Source organism: Ambystoma mexicanum, chromosome 6q (genome assembly GCF_040938575.1).
Source record: "Ambystoma mexicanum isolate Mex_15411 chromosome 6q, UKY_AmexF1_1, whole genome shotgun sequence".
Classification (NCBI taxonomy): domain Eukaryota; kingdom Metazoa; phylum Chordata; class Amphibia; order Caudata; family Ambystomatidae; genus Ambystoma; species Ambystoma mexicanum.
Window position 1 is genome coordinate 1,591,624,557 of NC_090937.1, and position 19,511 is coordinate 1,591,644,067.

The 19,511-nt window shown below is 46.1% G+C and overlaps 1 protein-coding gene across 1 annotated transcript in view; it reads left to right on the top strand.

The window, feature by feature from the left end:
* Window positions 1-453: 453 nt before the first annotated feature.
* LOC138516872 (zinc finger protein ZFP2-like) overlaps window positions 454-19,511 on the top strand; it is a 32,326-nt gene continuing 13,268 nt past the window's right edge. Inside the window, exon 1 of the mRNA XM_069632318.1 lies at window positions 454-569. The gene's annotated coding sequence lies outside the window, so the exon portion shown is untranslated. The remainder of the gene's footprint in view (window positions 570-19,511) is intronic.

Below are 19,511 nucleotides of genomic sequence, written 5' to 3' on the forward strand. Positions count from 1 at the left end.
AATCAGGGATGGTAGGAGGTGGGCGATGAGAGAATCAAGGAAGTCATGGGTGGGGGTAGATGAGAGAGGCCGTGGAGGGGCTCGGAGGAGACTGGGGCACCAAGATGGCCAAATTCAGGCAGAAGTTACGGGCCCAGAGGGTCTGAAAAGGAATGGTACTCACCAGGCATGCAGGCGGGAAGTGAACCAAGCCTTCTTGAAGTCTCCCGTAACAGCACCTCGATGCCTTTGGCCTGTAGTGCGCTCTACAAATCCAAAATAAATAAAAATAAATAAATAAAAGGCTGAGTTGGCCTTGACAAACAGAGCTGCCGCAGCGAGCGCTCAACCCGCTGAGCTATTACTGGTATTATGACAATCATGACAACACAGGTCGTTTTCATCGAAGCAGTATTCCTCCAGAACTGTAGGTGGCAGTGACAGCTTTGGCGAGTGCAGCCAATGAGCGGAGCCTATTGCGGCCAGAAGCTGCTTCTCTGAGAGCTATCCGTGCCCGCAGACGCTATTCACACGGAGGCTGCGGCACAGCGCATCTCTGAGAGAGAGGAGCGGCAGCGGCGTCTGCTCAGGTAGGAAACGTACCCTAATCACCGCCCGCAGAGCGTGGGTTGGAGGGACCGGCCCCCGCCTGGGAAGCAGGATGGAGCTCTTCTTTGCAGCATCAGCGGCGCAGAAGAGAAGGGGCGTTAATACGTGTGCTCTGGGCAAGAAGATTTTAGGACGCGGGCCTGCCACATGTATGTTCCCGCCTTCATAAGGAGCAGCCCTGCTTGTGGCCCCCTAAAGTCCTGCTCTGTGCCCTATGCCCCCACCCGTGTGTCCATGGCGTTTTAATGCAGTGTTTCTCTTTTTCTGAAACATAACGGCCCGCGAGCACACGCAGCGAAACCTCTAAATGCAATCCGGCATCCTTGCGAATGTACAATCCCCGTAATGCTGGTGGGTTTCTACTCCATGTAACGGGCAAACGTGAAAGGTTCCAAAATGTTCCCGACGTGCTACGATTTACACGCGGGTCACTGCAATTGACGAGAGATGCGCGGAAGTGCATTCTGGGAGGAAAACATTATGTGACGTGGGCTAAAGAGTTTGCCTAATGCCCGGGTCAGCGTGACATCATTTTTCTAAGACGCCTGCCGTTTTTTTTTAATTGTGCACTGCTACTAAACCCCTGTATGGAAAGCGGAATTAGCTATACAACAATGTTGGTTCCTAGAATTATTATAGTCTAGCTGCATTCTGTACACGCATCGTACAAAAAGAGTACTCTGGCAACCCTCTCCGCCTTGGGGCATGGGAGGTGGTGTCGGGGCCTTTTGCGTTTGTGAAATGAACGGGGCATCATCGAGGGAGGGAAAGGGGGAGAGGGGCAGCAACTTCCCCCATGTTGACAGTCAGCAGTCTTGTAACAAATCAAAATATATATTCTTTTTCTCTATTTTCATTCTGGGGCTTAAAATGTGCGCTTTGCGGCGCTCGCATTACAAGCTGCGTTTTCTGGAGCCTCTACCAGCTGTCACTTCCCACTGGATATACAGAAGTGTTATCACCTCGTTACCTTCTAACACAGATTCATCCACATTAACCACTTGCTGACAAAGAAGGGTTTGTAGCTCGTCAGTGAACATTTAGTATTTGAGTCCTGTTAGCTGTCGCTTTTGTGATAACCAGCGGCAATTAAGCTTATTTTTGTAATGTATGTAAATGTATGAACCCCATGGTTGCCTCAGACTGTTTTGGCTCTCAGAAGGGGGCCCCAACCATCATGTTGAAAGTCCCCCCCCCCCACACATCTTCAACCGAGCCTGCTCTCCCTGCTACATGACCCCTCTCCTTTATCTGTTTCTCCTACTTAGCCTGATAGGATAGGAAAGATATCACCTTATCCCTACTCCTTTGCGCGCCACAGACTAAGGTCTGGGTCCCCTAGGCAGGGACAGGAGTCACAGGACATGCCCAATGCCAGCGAAAGCCTGATAAGGCAGTGATTTGGCACAGTCTAAAAGAGAGCTCACATAACCTGTCTCCATCATGCACGCTTGTGCAGTTTGGTTATGTTGCCACAGCCGCGCAGTCAGCCTTCAGAAGAGTTAGTGCCACCCTGGCCTCTTGTGCAGACAGATACTATGCAGAGGTGTCTCCAGGAATCATATTTGACGGAGTGGAGGCATGCAGGAGGTCCACAGGTAAAAGTAGTGGAGACACCTATATGGTGTAAACCAGAATCCTCTATCATAATCAATTGAACCCTCACCTGTGTGTTTACACACAATCACGGGCTTCCTTGAAAAAAGGCAGATTCAAAACAGCATCATGTTGGTGCCAATTGTTATTTTTTTATTTCTAGAATATTGCTTGGCCATCTCTCGTATCTCTCTAGGAGAGTTTGCTTTTTCCTGTTTGCATTGCTGCTTGTGTTGAAACTAGGCCTCTTTTCCTCTTTTTAGGAAATTCTAATCTACGTGTTTACAGTGCGCTTCCCACTGTCTTCCGTCCACACTGATCTTGCACTCCCCTGTGGTTGCCTGCTTGCTGCCTCCCGTGTGCCTCCTTCTGTGTGATTTCCTCCCCCCTCCATCCCCCTGTGTTGACTCCTGTGATGCTCGGCTATGGGCTGTGCTCCTTTCCCTCTCTCACTCTTCCTTCTTGCCTCTGCGCACCCTCTATGGTGCTCTCAATCTCTCCCATCTTCTGAAACTACTACTCTAGATCCTATCCTATCCCTCCCACAAAGTCTCGAAGGAAACATTCAGGTGGCATATCCTGGTCTCCAACCCACGTCTCTGTCTTGCTGAACACCACATCAGAACTTCCTCCAGACAGATTCTAATCGACACCCTCTTTGTTGTTCCCTCTCCAGTCCTATGGACCCCTAATATGGTCTCTGCTCTCTCTCCTTTCTCATTCTCTCTCATTAATGGTGGCACCCAGTGTTAGGAAAGATTTCATTAATGTGTAATTTTCCCTCCATTTGTGGACCTCCCCAAACATTTAGCTTTTGTTTGGCTATCCTATCCTGACTTTTGCCAGTGGAGCACAGCCTTCAGCTGCACTCCCCTGGGCTTTTGTTCACTTGTTATGGAGAAACCAACACGTCATTCAGACTCAGTACTGGGAAACTGTTTCCCTTAGTCTTTGACTATGTTGCCATTCCTTGGTAACTTTTTAACAAGAGCACAATGTACCTTCCAGTACCGCGCAATGGGGTCCTTTTTGTTTTATGGCCCTAGGCACCCTCGAAGGATTATTTGGTGGTTGTACAAGTGTGCCTAGGACGAACTGGTGGCAGCGGTTACTTTTTATGTGTTTTACTTTTTTACAGGATCACATAGCGTTAACTGCATTTGGTTGAAGACTGTGGTGAGGTCTGAAAATGGCTGATCCACAGTCTTTTGTTCTGTCCTATGGCCATTTTGTCCCTTGCCTTCCCCTTGACCCAGGTTTTCCTTATTTGGGCATTCAGCCTCTCGCGAAAACCAATCTCATTTGCGGGCTTCTGCATGTCACGTGTGTGTGCCCAGGAAGCGGGTTGGGACTGTCTGGTCCTAATCCACACTACTGGTGCCAGTATGTCTGGAGTGCCTAAATGACTGGGTCTACCGTGGGCCGTGATTGGTCCACGAATGGGATGCCTGCATGAGAGCAGATATTTGAATGGAAGTCCTTGATTTTGGGCGCGAAACTAATCTTGGATAGGTGAAGGGGCTCTGCATTATTATTATTATCATCCATTCCAGGCCGATCACCTGAGTTCTCTCCTGATCTGCAGAAGGAGCCAAGTATTCTGCAACAAAGAAACGCTCGTAAAACCGCTGGTGGCGCACTGTAAGGTTTAGCACCCTGATCCCTCTGTCGTCCTGTCGGACCCCTGTTTTCTTCATCGATCAATAAGGCATGCAAGGGTACTTGGTCCCTTTCGGGGTAGTGGGAACAACTACTCTCACTACCCCCTGCTTACCCACCGAAGGAGCCCTTCCGAAAGTGTTCCTGGGCCATCCCGTGAACAGTCCAGCTCTACCTCGGGGTATCCCGCAGAATCGCCACTGTCTCGAGTTGAAACTTGGGACATTGCTTGCTTGTGGCCCTGTGATCTCTCCCGCCAGATTTTGTAGGCCTAGCTCCTCTGGGTCGCGAATTAGTACAGTGCGTAATGCTGCACACATCTGTGATTCCAGCGTCACTACCTATTGGTGACAGTCGCTTTAGGTGCCTTGCTGACCTGCTCTCCTTTGCCCTGAAGCCTGCTGCACCAGAACTTTCTTTGTATCTCCTTCGGAAGCTGAGAAAAGGCAACTGCCCTGTCACGGACGATGGTCCTACCTTGCAGCCGCTGAAGGCCTGCAGCAGCTGAGAGCCCGAGTGCTGCAAAAACTGCAGTATTCGAACCTACTAGCGACCACGATTAAACTGGCAAAGTTTAGTCCAGACTGTGCCAAGAGTAGGTGAGTACTTGCATCACTTACCAGTGGCCCCCTGGCACAACCAATCTTTTATACGCACGAATATCCCTGAAAAGGTACTCATTTTTGGCTGGGTTAGCCTGCGCTCCCTAGCTATTCCCACCTTTTGGAAATTGCTCTGCTTCCAAGGGCAGGCCCTACTCAAATAGTGGAAACTAATTCTTCATCACCTCAAACCCCTTCCTGACTCGCTACACCTCCCTCAAGAATACATGCTTTTTGTTCTACCTGCACAATCGTGCATTTTACACAAAACTGTACTGTTGGGCACAAGGCTCCCCACTTCTTAGGGCTGGATTGCAAAATAATTGTTTAATGCTCCTAGTTTATTAACTCACCCTTTTCCTTACAGGTTGTGGCTGTGTTTTACTCATTTGTCGCATTAGAAAACGTATTGTGTATACATACATTACTTAGCGTAGGAATTGTATGGTAACTGTTTTTATATAACTGAAGTTTGCTTGTGTCAATTGATCCAGCCGACAATAAATGTATAGATATTTTTGATGAACACTTGTCTAAGAGCAATCTGTGTGTGCTCATCGTGGGCTTCCGATCACTGTCACCCTTCCTGACGCTTAGTTTTGACCGACTAGCAAGCTACCTAGATTGGTCTGGCTTGCTCAGAAGGTACCCCTGTTCCACTAAACCAGGGTGGCCTCCGAAACTTCTGCCCACAAGGTCCTACTGTAGAAACCCATCTTAACACCCGGTGGGAGGTCCTTGTGGCCCCTTCCATTCCTCCAAGACCGTCATCAATGTCTATCCAAATGGTACCATCATGGTCCAGGGCTCTCATCCCAATTGCCACCTTCTTGATGGGTGTCTCCCGTGTCTCATCAATTTCCTCCTTTCTGCTGCCACTTCTTTTAACACCTCTCTGGCCCCTCTGCCACCTCCTTCCTCCTCTGCTGCCTTTCCGGCACCCACCTACTCCTCTGGCCCCTATGACACCTCTGTCTACTGCCTCTGCCCACTGTCTGGCCTTTCTACCACTTCTGCTGGGTGTACCCCACTCCTGTACCCCACCACGGAAGTCTTTCAAATGTGGCAACCAGCTCCATGTAGCTACTTTCACTCTGCTGTCAAACATTCCTCTAACATCTGCCACCTCCTCAAAGACCTTGACCAGGATATCCTCGCTCTCACCAAGACATGTTTCACGGCCAGCTCTGTCGCACGTTTTGACACTCTGCTCCCTGAGGGCTAAAAGAACCTCTCTGAGCCTAGAACCAACCGGCCCGGATGTGGGATGGCTCTGATCTTCTGGAGTGGGTCCCTGCTTCTGTCATTCCTACGCAGGCTTACTCCTCCTTTGAATGCGTAGTCTGCAGGCTCTCTATCTCTCCTGGCCTGTCTCTGACTGTGGTCATCATCTACAGTCCACCTGGCCATGTCACCCTTTTTCTCTCAGAATGGGCTGACATCTCTTCTTCCCTCCTTGCCTTGACCTCCCAACTTCTCCCCCTTGGAGACCGCAACACCCCCCTGAATGCTTCTAATATCTCCTATGGGCTTTTCCTCAACCTATGCGACTCTCTCCCTTTCCATCCTACCCTCTCCTCCGACACAGTCTGCTGGACACACCTTGGATGTTTTCATCGCCTCAAACATCCCACTCTCTAACCCTCTCACCACTCCTCTCTCTTGGACTGACCACTTTCTACTCTTCTCTCACCTGAAACATCTTGCTCCTCAAGCAAAGCCTACTCCAGCACTGCCACCTTCCTTCTCGGTCATTCAGCGCATGAAGCGAGTGACAGTGGACGCCTTTGCCTCTACTTTCTCTGCTACTACTACTCCTGTGGCTGACTTGCACTCTGACCCAGCCGTCTCTAACCTGCATCTTTCTATCTCCAACACTCTGGACATCCTTGCCCCTGTCATGAGAATCCATCTGAAGACTACCTCCAAGTGCTACTCTTGGTACGACTCCGACCGTGCCCCCCTGAAATGCAAGTGCATGGTGGCTGAGAGGAAGTGGAGGACTTCGCAACATCCTCTGACAAACTGGACTGCCGCCTCCTCCAAAGGCAATACAAACTCTGTCCTCTCCAAGAAAAGGGCCCTTATCCAAGCTCGCGTCTCTGCGAAAACATGGCCGAATTCTTGAAAATCTGCAAGGAGCTGGCCAATCCCACTGCAGTCTCCACCTCTCCTGTTCCCTCCCAGGACCTCAGTATGGCCTCTCATTTCACCACTAAAACTCAGGACATCCTGTCCTCACTTTCCTCTTCCTCGCTCTCTCTACCTCCCTCAGCACCCTGTTGGCCGCCTCTTCTTCTCCACTTCCTTTTTCCTCCTTCGCTCTGACAACACCTGACGATGTCTCTAGACAAGTCTGATCTATGAAAGTGTCATCTAAAGCAGGTGCTCCCCTGCTTCTCCAATACCATCATGGACCACATTGCTACCCTCACTCCAGCCTTTGCTGATTTCTTTAATCACTCTTTTGACCATTGGATCTTTACTCTCTATCCTCAAGCACTCCCTTGTGCACCTCCTCTTAAAAAAGCCTTCTGACGATCCTATTAACCCGGCAAACTATCGCCTGTTTTCTATCACTCCTTTCCTGGGCAAACACCTGCACAAGCTGGCCCTCTCCCAGCTTACCATCCAGACTGAATCTGTTGACTACCTCCATGACCACCACTCTGGCTTCAAAGCAACCAGAGGCACAGAAACTGCTCTCCTAAACACCTGTCAAGATCTGCTCTCTAAACACGATTCCAGCTTTCCCTCTGTCCTCATCCTCCTTGACCTTTTCTCTGCTTTGGACATGGTTAACCATCCCACCCTGATTAACAGACTGGCTGACCTCCTTCCTCCTGGACCGTCGTTCCCAGGTCCAATTTGGGTACTTTCTCCCCGCCACCTCTCTCTCCACATGTGATGTCCCAAGGGCTCTATCCTTTCACCTACGCTCTTCAGTATCTATCTGGCCCCTTTGGTTTACCTGAGCTCCACCTTCTCCTCTAAACTTCAGTGTTATGGGGATGACACTCGGCTCTCTTTCAGGCTTCTCTCAGCCTCCTCTCTTGCTCATTCCTGCAGGATTGGTGCACCTCTAACGATCTTTGCCTTAATGCCAGTAAGACGAAGATCCTTCTCATTGGGACCCCTGCTCCCAAGTTCCTCCTCTCACTCTGGCTGCCCTCCAAAAACCATGGCGTCATCTTCAACTCCACCCTCTCTTTCTCTCCTCACAACACAGACCTTGCCAAGAAGGCTGATTTCCAGCTGCACCTACTCAGCGGTATTCTACCTTTCCTCACTTTCCCCCAGAAGCTCACTGTCCCCAGAGCTCTGGTTCTCTCCAGGCTGGACTACTACAACAGCCTCTGTCTCAACCTGCCTACCTCTGCATCTAATCCTGAACAGGACTGCAAGACTTATCCTTGGCCTCAAGCCAAGGGGCCGTATCTCTCCAGCCCTGAAATTTCCCCACTGGCTCCCGGTCACTGCAAAGATCAAGTTAAAGACCCTCTGCATTGCCCACAAGTCTTCCTGGTGCCGGTAACCCCACTACACCCGAATCCCTCTTCAGAAATACCTTCTAGAGTCCTTTGCTCGGCTACCTCCAACTTTCTGAGGGTCAGATGCTTCTCCAGGCAATGAGTGGGGGGTAGATCTCTCTCCTCTGCAGGGGCCTCCCTCTGGAAACGCCTCCCTGCCCCTCTGACTTGAGCTGGACCACCTGCAGTTCCGGAAGCAGTTCAAGACCCTCCTTTTCTCCTCTGACTTCTCTCTCTCACGCTCCCTTGCTTACTACCTGTCTGCTAAGCCCACTGGCTGTTTGGTGCCCTCAATGTCTCACTGATTACCAGATGCCTTCACGAGCAGTCTTCCTTGCACTGCTTTCGGGCCAAATGTGCACTTAGGGGCTGTAACTGTTACCCCTACAGCCCCACTGCCTCCTGCACTTACCTAGAGCTGTGCTGCCCTGGCTGCACTCGCTCAGAGCCATGCTGCACGGATTGCACTTCCCCTTGCACTTCTATTGTCGCACTTGCACGATCCGAATGGCACAAGGCCTAGTAGGATTGTTTGTTTTGTCCTTCCTATGTCTTCCTTCCCTTGTCTTGTGGCACCTAGAAACACTTGTGTACAGGTGCGTTATAAATTCCTTATCATATTTCATGATCAGAAATAGCAATCGCATAGTTAAGAGTTGGTCAAATCAATGAGTGGCAACTAACTAATCTGCCATTTCACACGTCTTTGGCTTATGCATGGATCATGTGGGTGCATGTGTGTGTATGTGTGAGAGAGTATGTGTGTGTGATCACCTGGGTTGAGGGTCCTTTGAGAATGGGGAGGGATTGCCCAAAGGTGAGACATGGTACCCCCCCTTTTTCCAGTAACCCCCCTACCCGACATTCCCTCCATTACATGACTACAAACTTTTCCCTTTGACAAAACCTCCCGCTCTGCTAAAACACAGCAAAATCCAACAGAGGCACTTTTTCATTTCTATCAATGTCCCATTAACAAGGACAGGCAGTCAGGCACTGAATACAGAATGAACACACCGGAGGACTGTTAGCACATCACAGGTGCATAAAATGAGTGAACCGTAGAAACAGAATGAGCGAGTTGGAGCCCGAGGAGGTCTATGAGTCGGAGTACGAGAGCACTGGCAAACTGGGACGCCCAGAGAAACATAGATCTGCTGGTATAGAATGGAGGACCGAGATGCTGAGAGCCTATGGTGTAAAAGGGCTAACGAAAGCGTGGCGAGGGAGCCGTGTCTCCAAGGAGCCAGAAGGGGGTGAAGTGCAAAGCTGTTTTCCAGAAGTCTGTGGAAGGGTGTTCATTGTCCTGGGCCAGAGAAGACGCCCAGGAGAGGTGGAGGGGCTGACAAGGAGCCCTTGGTCTTCAGTCGATGAGACCACAACAGTGACGTTGAGGAAATCACAACTGGCGAGTTTAAAGCCAGAGGTTAACCCAGTTGATGATAACAGCAAAGTGTGAGGGATAACATGTTGCAAGAAGTAATTATAAGAAGCGCGCTGAAGAGGAACGCTTCGATTGCCCATTGTGAAAGTTGAAAGATGATCGAAACAAAGTAGCGAACGTGCGCATGTACATTAACACGTGGTGAACGGAGCACTAGTGTACATTGACATTGTGTGCAGGAGTGAACGATAACAAATATGGAAGCAAGTAAAGGGGGGCCTCTGCTTGAGGGAAAAGGCACGCAGAGATTTGGTTATGAATTGTAAAAAGTTGCTGGGCGCACAATATTGAGATGAGCTAAAGTTGAACTGTAAAAAGGTGCTGGGGTCACGATGAGAAAAGAAAACTGAAAAAGAGGCCCAAGTATCCGAGTGGTCTCACACAGGTCCGGAAGTACTGTGTTCATCGAAAGTCTCCGATAGGTTGAACTGTTGAATAACTGTGTGAGGAGAGCCAAGGTGTCAGAGTAGTCCAGCCTGGGGAATACTGGGCATTGTCGAAAGGCTCTGATACCCCAATACACCAACCTGCTGTGAACTGTGAAAGTCTTGTGAGCTAATGATAAGTAGCAATCTTCCTGAGCATAGGTGATATAGAGGAATGGTTACCTAAAACCTAAAAGAACTTTGAACTTGGGCGACCAGAAATGTTTGAACTTTGTAAAAAGAACTTTATGCAGTGCCTTTTGAAAGCCGAGGAACGCATGGAAGTGTCTCAAGACTTGGGGAAGGGACCTGCAGACCAGCTCCAATACTATCCTGACCTTTACTTTGAAGCATGCTTTTTATTTAGTCCAATTCCATGCACGTTATTGTATTCGAGTGCGAGGGCAAGCATAGGTTTAACACAGACACTTTTCTTTTGACTAACTTGACTGACTTTGGACTTTGTTGATGGTCGAGACTACTCCCACTATAAACATAGGACTACTCCCATTTATAAACCTGGGGTAAGTTAAATACACTTCAAACTCCTTTCTTTACAAAATAAAGGTTTTCATAAACTTGCATCATTGTGTATGTGTTTCTCTCATGATACCATGCCAGTCTCACAGTATAATATATGTGTGCAGAAGTACAAGTCTGACACAGTGGTGGCATTTTTGTTGGCAAAGTCTTTTAATTATATATAAAGGAAAACTTATAGGTTTGCCCTATCTCAACAAAAACACCAGGATGTCCAATAAAGTAAATGTCCACTGCCCTGTGGCCAAACCTATTTCCGTCCCTTACACTCTAGATTAACTGGGGGAAAACGGGGTGTCTCGTTGATCCAGAAGGAGGCGCCTCCCGTTCTGGATACCAAGTCATATATTCAGTTCTTGATGCAAAGCACAAGTTGTTCTTGAACTTAACATTTATTTCTGTAGGATGCTCTTCCAAACGTATACAAAACGCAACATGATTAATGGGTAATTGTTTTGTCTTCCCTCCTCTTCTTCTCCACAGTTTGTCATATTTCATAAAACACAATCTCCAAGTATCAAAAAGGGAGGGTTAATTCCCCTGTTCTTTCTCTAGTTCTCAAGTGTAACATCAAGCCTAGTTCACTATCCTGCCAGACATGACTCCAGATCTTAGTATTCCAGAAAATGTCTCTTCTTTTGGCAGTAGGTCCTCAACTCATATCTTCATCTCTTTCCCTCTCTCGTGTGGGTCTCAGACCCCTGTATGCTGTCTCGGGACTTCCCTGATTTGTTGTGGGCCCCTTGGTTGTGTGCTTCTTCGGGCTCTTGTGGGTCCCAGACCCCAGTGTGTTTGCTTTTGCACGCCTTCTCCTACTTTGTATGTGTCCCAGACCCGTCTCTCTGGTTCACATTCCATACCCAGGCCTGGTTCACTAACCTGCCAGGCACTGGTTTCATATGCATTCTTGCCCCCCCCTCAACCTCCTCCCCCAAGTATTGGTATGAGAGGGATGGGGTTCTTCAGTCTTCCCCCAACCACTTCCTTCGGTCTTCTTTATCTCCACCACCGGATAAGGTAACCCAGGTACCTTTTGTGACGTTACTGGCTTACTCCGGTGGCTTTGCAGAACTGTATCTTTACGCTGCAGGCTTCTGCACGCTGGTCAGCGGTCTGTGTGTTCTCGCAGCGTTCCGAGGTCTGGTCCATTTCGGGCATGCGTTTCTCGGTCTGACCACGTGGTCCAACTCCTGGTCTCTCCCAGACCTCTGATTCTCCAGCCTGGACAACGTTTAACACGTGTGTTCGGAAAGGCTCTGACATCCTTTACTGTTCTCCGTAATGAGCCTCCAGCCGGCTCTCCGTTCCTCTGCGGAGGATTTGTCGCAATGCATAGTTCTTCTTCCCTTTTTATCTTTGTCTCTAGCCCTACCTGTACCTCATATGTTGGTTCCGCAGTGGGTTTCTGCCTCCTTGCCTGTTCTTCTTCGTGTCAATGGTTGTGGAAACTCTGTGAGGGGTCAGAAATGTGAGGCGGACAACTGAAGGAATTAAGTCAGTTATGTAGGTCTTCGGGAACCAGGCAGGCTAGTGCTTTGGCATGGGTGTCAGATGGGTTTCTTTCCACTCTTATAAGAGGTTTGTGATAAGTGGACGTTCTGTTTTCAGTCTGGTTGGGCTATTTGATATGTGCACATTCCCGTTCATTATATTATCTCATAAGGGCCGTGCCACTTGGAGATAAGTTTGTTTTCTGAGGTGGGTAAGCGGACTAGTACTTTCTGTCTGATAACTGGCCTTTTGTTGGCTGTGGGCCTTACCCATATGAGTACAAACTAAGCCCTGAACCAACTTCATATGTTCTTGCATTCTAGTGGCGGTTTGCGATATTGGAATGGGGAGCCTCCTCTCATTCTTCCCAAGTTTCCCTGAGCATGTCTAGGACATCTCTCGGTTCTCTTTGATAGAGTAGCTCAAAGGGAGAGAAACCAGTAGAAGCTTAGGTAGAGGGCGCGGGGGGTTCCTCAATGCAAATAGTGCTCATGGATCATTCATTCCCAGTCTTTCCCATACTTATTGAATCTTTCTACTAGACCATTGGTTTGAGGATGGTACACGTTCTTTGACTTTAAACTTAATCATAAAATTTGAACCCTGTTTGGTTAGGTTTTCTTGGGGAAAACCGACCCTAGAGAAATATGGTAGAAGATGTTCTAGGGTCTGCTGAGTGGTAGTATTTTGCATTGGGAATGCCTCAGGATATTGGGTCACATAATCCACACTCACCAGGAGATACTTGTTGCCCAAGGTCCTATTATGTCCATACCAGTTCTTGAAAAGGGGACTTCTATGATTTGCAGCGGGTTCAGATGGGCAGGTACCGGGATTTGTGGGCTGGTCTTTTGACATATTTCAGTTTTTATATCGGCGCGGATACCTGTCCAATAAAACCTTCCACTAATATGCGCCTGGTGTTAACCTGTACCAAATGCCCTCTTGTGAGCTGGGAATGTGCGATCTCTAGCACAACCTTTCAATGGCTTTTAGTTATTACAAGTTGGGATTTTATAAAACCCTCTGGGGAGGTTTCTCTTCTGTAAAGTAACCCTAGTTTTAAGAAGAAAAAGGGACTTTTTCCTTCTCTATGCCTTCCTATTCTGGAATTGCTTGTAAAAAAAGCTTCAGTAAGAGCTGGATCATTTCGCTGGGCAAAGGCAAGGTCAGGATAGATGGTGGGTTCTTCTCCTTTCCTTTCATCGATATTAGGGGATTTATCAGCTTCCCCAAAGCATAAATTACCTCTTTCTCTTTTATCTGGTTCACTTTCTTTGAATTGAACGAACAGACTCCTTTCCAAAATCCTTGCAAAATTTGGTCTCCCTGATGTACCTCAGAAGGGACTTCGCCAAGATTCTGTAACAGAACCTTCAAGTCACCCCAGAAGTCAGCATCAATAACGCCCACTAATACATCTATCCCGAACTTCCATGCTAAACTAGATTTTGGGGTTAATCGTATGTGGCACCCCTGAGGGTGTATCAAAACAAAGTCTGTAGGAATCATTCCTCTTTTCCCAAGGGGGATAATCGCTTCCCTAGGTATCTGGACACAATTATGATTTCTTGTGAGGTTTATTGTTAAGTCTCCGGCGGGCTACCGCAGTCCAGCCTCAGCGCTGCTTCCGCTCCCGTTCCGCTCTCCTGCACTCTCGAAGGGAAGAATGCAGGGAACCGAAACGTTCGCAGGCTCAGCACAACATAATACAGATTGTGATTAATACACTGTAACATCTCCCTTCCTAATACACAACTGAGAAAATTGAAGAAAAGGGGAAAGAAAGAAAGAAAGAAACCAAAGATTTAAAATTAAACATTAATTAAAACCATGTACCTGAAGTTAATTAGCAAACGATTTCTAAAGCAGAAACTATACATAGTGATATACTTATCCCTTCTGATATTTATGAAAACCATTGCTGGAATAAAGGATACACCCTAGCTGATACACCCTGGCTGCTTATAAATCAGCATAGCGTTCCGGTTCACGTTAATGTCCCTGATCTGTGGAGATTAGTCAATAATAGATGAACCCTTCCTTATAATTGGGTACAACTCTCCTGGATCTTGAACACTTTTCGCCGTTACCACTTGAAACCCCTTGGTTCTCTCCATTTAGTTCTTTTCCACATTTCCTTTCTCTTCCTCTCTCATCCACACTTTGTCTGCATTTAACAGAGTTATTGCCATTACACTTTGATTCATTTTTTCCTGCTACAGTGATGTCATCACACGACCACTTGTCTCCATTTTCTAAAACTACAGATTTTTTTAGACGCTTGATAACTTTCTGAGGAGCCCTAAACTTAGACTCTCCCTTCAAAACCTTTTTCGGTTCTTTTACTCTAATCCAATCTCCAGCTTTGGTATCATTTTCCTTCACACGGTTATGCTGGTCATAGTACTTTTTGTATTGGTCTTGTCTTTTCCTGACCCTCTCCATGATCTCATCCATGTTAATGTTAGCATCCTTCCCAGTAGACATCCAAGCCGGTTTGAGTCTGTTAGCCATTCTACCTCTCATCAACGTGAAAGGTTCTATACCAGTGACAGAGTGAGGTGTAACCTTATATGTATTTAATGCTTCTTTAAGAGTATCTTTCCATGGTAGGTTATTTGCTATTGCCAGTTGAATAGTTCCTTTCATAAAGCGATTCATCCTTTCTACAAGACCATTGCTCATTGGATGGTACAAAGCTGTGGTATTATGCTTGATGGCTCTATCATTTAAAAACTTTTGCATCTCCTGCGACACAAACTGAGTGCCATTGTCTGAAATCAACTCTTGTGGATCACCTTCTCTACTAAAGATTTCTTCCAAAAATCTTGTAACCTTATATGTCGACACAGATTCTTCCAAAATTCCACATTCGACCCACTTTGATGTGTAATCAACTAAAACTATCAAATATATCTTCATGGGTTCTAACACTTCATATGGGCCAGCGATGTCAATAGCTAGTTTAGACCATACTGCATTGGGCACATTTACTGGTTGAAGGGGTGTGACTCTTACTAATTTGCTTTTATCACTGGCTGCGCAAGCAGAACATTCCTTGACCAGTGACTCTACATCACCCCACATACTGGGCCACCAATATGTTCCTCTGACTCTCCTTTTCGTCAAATCTCTGCCAATATGTCCTTCATGAGCAATGTCCATGATTTTTCTCCTCAACGTAACTGGTGGCACAATGCGGTCACCACGATAGACATATAGGTCATCATATGATATTTCATCTTTGATCTTTTCCCATAGCTTAATACCATCTTGTACATTCTTCCATCCATCCGCTACAGCCTCTTTTAACATCTCTTGTTCTGGATCTGAATTAGCAGCTGCCACCCATTCTCCTTTATCAAAACCAGGATGAATCTGTGCAATAATGGAATCCATATCCTGATCCTCACTTAAACTCTCGTCATTTGGCATATCAAGGTATTCATCAGTACAAGGCAACCGGGAAAAACAGTCAGCAACTTTGTTAGATCTGCCTGGGGTATATTTTATAACCACATTGTACTGCATAATGATCAAAATCCATCTCCTAATGCGAGGTGATGTTAAGTGAGAGTTCTTGGGATTTAGCACATGGATGAGAGGTTTGTGATCTGTTTTCAATTCAATGGGAACTCCCCAAATGAGCCCTTTGAAATGTTCTAAGATCCATTTGACGCCTAGTGCTTCTTTTTCAATAGTAGAATAATTTTTCTCTGCTCCCTTTAAAGTTCTCGAAGCAAAAGCTATCGGGACTAGTAAACCATCATGGAATTGTTCCAGAGCTCCACCCAAACCAACATTACTTGCATCAACCGACAACACAGTTCTGGCCCCAGGGTTGAACATCTTGAGTGTGGGTGCCTTATTGATCACATTCTTTATATTGTCTAATTCCTTCTTACATTCCACTGACCAATCAAATCTCGTGCCTTTGGTCATCATATTCCTCATGTGAACAGTTTTTTCTGCATTATGGTCAACGAACTTAGAATAATATTCAGTGAGACCAAGTAGACTTCTAAGCTGATCTTTATTTGTAGGATCAGGGATCTTCAGGATAGTGTTTATCAGAGCTTCCTTGGGACTTATGCCCTCTTCACTGATACAGTGGCCTAAATATGTAACTTCCTTCTTTTTAATTTTGCATTTCTCTATTTTTAGAGTTAGGCCCCTTTGTTGAATTATCTGCAGGACTCCTAACAGTTTGGCATCATGATCTTCTTCACTCATGGCTGATATTAAAATGTCATCCTGAAAATAATGTACACCTTTTAGACCCGCAAACAGGTGCTGCATCAGTCTCTGGAATACGGTGGCCGCTGAAGCTAAACCAAATGGCATCCTTTTATATCGAAAAGCCCCCAACGGTGTTATAAATGATGTGAGGTGCCTAGATTCATCATCTAATACAATCTGATGATATGCTGATGACAGGTCTAGAGTAGAGAAAAATTTTGCTGGTTCCATTGTTGTTAACATCTCTCCAATGTTGGGTAGTGGATGTCGGTCAACCCATATGTTGTTGTTGAGATCTCTTAAGTCTACGCACATCCTAATTGTCTCATCAGGTTTTCTCACGATGAAAATTGGAGAAAGCCACTCTGAGCTTTCAATCGGTTCAATGATATTATGAGAGCACAATTTATCTAACTCCTTCTGAAGAGCCTCCCTTGTACCAATGGGAATATTTCGTACCCTATGCACAACTGGCTTAGCTCCTCTCTTCAATATTATACGATGCTTAAAACCTTTCAAAGCTCCTATGCTGTCGTTGAAAACTTTGGGAAAGCTTTTCACTAAATCTTCAGCAGAATCACAAGTGGTACTCATTACACTCATTATTGGTTCTTCTTCTCCAGGATGTATTCTAATTCCTAGTGACGCTTGCTCCCACCAACCAACTATTGAGTAACCCTCTTTGGCAACATAAAGTTTACAAAAGGTCTTCCTCCCTTTGAAACACAATTTCACCCAGGCGTATCCAATTATGTCTGGGTGTTTTCCCATAGCCTGTGGCTTTGACAGTAGGCATATGAAGCTTTCTTATGTCCATATTCAACACATTCCTAAAAGTGTTTGCATCAACCATGGTATAAGGTGATCCTGTGTCAACCATCACTTGCAACATAGTATCATCTATTGTCATTGACACCCATGAGCCCATAGCATTTCCAGTTGTGTCTATGGTAAGTATATGCACTCTATCTTCCAGTCCACTGGTAATTGCGACAAGATCATTTGACATAGAGGCTTCTTCTATTCTCCCCACTGATGCCATAGTCCCTCTGTTCCATTGGCCGTTGCTTCTCATGTTATTATAACGTGAATTGAATCTACCTCTACCTCTCACATTGCGGCAAACTTTACTAAAATGGCCCACATATCCACATTTGTAACACTCCATGGCATGAGCCGGGCATTCTTTCTCAATGTTCACATGTTTCGCCCAACCATATTTAAAGCACTTGTTCTGTGATCTTTGAAATGACTCTCTGTTTTGTCTCCAATTTGAGTTAACATCTGACTTTACTACCCTTTTCACCGCGGCAACAAATGTTTCTTCATCACCATCGTATTTCCCTTCACTGGTGACATGTACAGATTTGACATCAACACTGTCATTCTTGTTCTGAATCTCCTTCATACACTTTTCTCCCAGTTCGAAAGTCCGCGCTATTTCAATGCTTGCTCTAAAGATGGGTTCTTAGCTTGCCAAAGACGTTGTTGTATACGGTTGTCGGCCACATGTAGTACTAATTGGTCCCTCATGTACTCATCAGCCACACCAGTGAATTCACATGTCGAAATAAGTCCTCTAAGGGCTGCAATATAATCATCAACAGATTCACTTTTGCCTTGTTTCCTGGACAGAAACCTATATCTTTCTAAAACAATGTTCGTCTTATTGCCAAAATGTTTGTTCAATTTTAACAAAGCAATCTCGTATTTCCTTGAAGTGGAGGCAGAGTCCCCAGCCCCTAGTTCATCAAAACTAGGTTCCGGCAAAGTCCTGAAAATTCTTAAGGCTTCTGCCCCTATGCAGTTCAGCAGAGTGGCTTCTTTTACATCGTCATTGTATTTTGCACCACCTACTGCTCTTAGATAAACCTGAAAGCTGTCTAGCCATTGTTCCCAGGGACTCGTTGGATTACCAGGCAAGGGTAGGAATTTCATTGGAGCCACCACACTCTGCATGGCTGCTGATGTTAAATATCTACGGGTTGCCTTTCAATTTGTCTTCTGTTTTTATTTTCTCTATTTGTTTTCTCCTCTCTTTTTTTTTTTTTTTTTTTTTTAAACAATTTCCAAGTTCATTGTGCAGTCTCCATTACTCCTTTATGACCACTATTGCGAACTCATATAGCCAGAACATTGGACACACTTCAGCTGATTATGGCAATTGTCTACTTATGACCCTTTTTCTTGCTGCTAAAGCCTTTAGCAATGTCACCCTTGCTGAAACCACTTTATGCACAACCGTCGATCATTACATTTTCACGGAGGCATTTGTATTCGTTTGTACGTATGGTTGCCATGGTGTTTCTATTGAAATCACTTAATATGGAGGCACGTCCACTCACGTCGTTAGGTCCTTTACTCTAACAATCCAAGCACGGCTTGTTCAGATAGCCGTTGGCAGCCCGCGCGCACACTTAAAAAATGCCCCCTCATTAGTAAGGTGCCGGATGACTCTGTATACTTCCTTCTGTCCCTCCGTACCTCTTCATATCATTTTCATCATCACGAGGTGTCCGATGTCAAGCTTCACATTTGGATTCGCGGTGAAACACCGTAAACATCGGATAATGTGCGCATCAGTCGGAGACTCCTTCCATACACACTAGGGAACGTTCCTCGTCGCCATTGTTACAAAATAGGTATCTGGACACAATTATGATTTCTTGTGAGGTTTATTGTTAAGTCTCCGGCGGGCTACCGCAGTCCAGCCTCAGCGCTGCTTCCGCTCCCGTTCCGCTCTCCTGCACTCTCGAAGGGAAGAATGCAGGGAACCGAAACGTTCGCAGGCTCAGCACAACATAATACAGATTGTGATTAATACACTGTAACACTAATGCTACAGATATAAAACCGTATTGATTCCTTGGTGGTGATGGAAGGGTTAGAGACTATCTGACAAAGTTTTTGAAATTGTAGGGTCCCCAAATTTGTTTCAATTTAGTCAAATCTCTCTCCTGACACCATAAGTGAGGATGTCATGGTGGCAACAGTAAAGACAGACACAAGTGATCAGTTCAAGGGTGTTAAACTGTATTCAGGTTGGAAAAACGCCTAATCTAAAACTAAATATAAGATGGGAGCAAGCGTTGATCATCGAATGAAAATGAGGTAGTCCTAGTGGCGTTGTGTCAAATTAAAAGGGCCTATACTAAGAAACCTATTGCCAAACCTTACAACTAATGCAATTACTAATGGGTAATTGTTTTGTCTTCCCTCCTCTTCTTTTCCACAAGACAATTCCTTTTTAGCTATCAGGGCCGCCGATGGCCGAGTCTCGTTTGTCATGAAAGTCTCTGCCATTCGTGGACCTGACATATTCAACATAAGAAAACAAAAGTTCTGTTAGGAGGTGGTTACATTTACTTCATTGAGTTTACAATCACATCAATTC